Source organism: Arachis ipaensis, chromosome B04, assembly GCF_000816755.2.
Source record: "Arachis ipaensis cultivar K30076 chromosome B04, Araip1.1, whole genome shotgun sequence".
In the NCBI taxonomy this organism is placed as follows: Eukaryota; Viridiplantae; Streptophyta; class Magnoliopsida; order Fabales; family Fabaceae; genus Arachis; species Arachis ipaensis.
This window is the reverse complement of record NC_029788.2, coordinates 112,882,151-112,883,449: the sequence shown is the minus strand read 5'-3', so window position 1 is coordinate 112,883,449 and position 1,299 is coordinate 112,882,151.

Genomic DNA, 1,299 nt, shown 5'->3' with positions numbered 1-1,299 from the left:
AGAAAAGGACTAGAATTTAGAATTCTCAAAATTAATATATATAATAAGAGTATTTTAGTCATTTTATATAATAGGGGTATTGTAGTAATTTTTTATGAAAAAATAATATTAATTTAGACAAATTCAAAATTTGATTTACTATTTTTCGGTCAAATTAATTTGTCTGACCTAATTTTGACAAAAATAATATAATTTAAGTGATTATATGTATTAAATTTTAATTATTAAAAAAATATCTTTAAAAAGAGACGTTTTAGATGTCTTTATGAGAGCATTCCTCATTTAAATTATGTGTTTATTGTGGTAAAATTTTCGTGTTTTATATAATAAATTTTGATAATATTTCTATTTTATTTCTATGTTTTATCTAAAAAATTTTGGTATCATTTTTTTTATTATTATCATTTTTTGTGTTATGTTTTTATTTATTCTTCTCTTTTATAAAATTTTTAAAAATACACAAATAAATAAATAAATAAATAAGATAAATAAAACAAGAAAAAATGTATAAGAAAAAGAAAAAAATGATGCCAGTGATGCTAATAAGAAGAAGGGAGAGAGAAAAAAAATTAAATTAAAAATAAAAAAAGAGGAAAAAGATAGAAAGAAAAAAAATAAATAAAAAAAATCGTGTATATCCTGATTTAATTGGACTTGATTACGTATAAAATTTGGTGGTCCAAAATTATTGTTTCAATAATTAAGGATATAAATGTGACGACAAGCCCATTAAATTTATTTAAGGAATATAAATTTTCTTAGAGATTATCCTAATTTATTGGGATATTGTTGAACATTCCTACCCATGGTTTAACAAAACCAGAATTTGTCAAATATGCAACTATAAATTGATTCTATTTTTGGTAGGTTCATCACTTGATATTGATATTGCCATTATCCTTTTGTTGCTTCTTACCTTGTTACTATTTTTTTCCAATTCCTTCATATATATGTTTTTAACTAGTGTTTGAAAAGGAAATTAAAAAACAATCTTTAAACCAAAAAATATATATAAAAAAATTTAACAGATATAATTTATTTAAAAATGTATGGAGCCACCAGGAGCGGGGTTTTGAGGAATAAGAAAGTAGTATATCAACAAATGAAATATGGGATTTATTTTGTTTTATTTTATTTTCGTCAAAAGACTCAAAGGAATAATCATGTGTTTTTTGGGTTCACAGATATTTTAGGTTTTGTTTTTTGTTTGTACACTGAAAAAGAAAATGCTTTCTATGTATCAGAAAAATACATTACCCTACCTTAAAACATATGTGGCAGTAGTATCACATAGTAAAT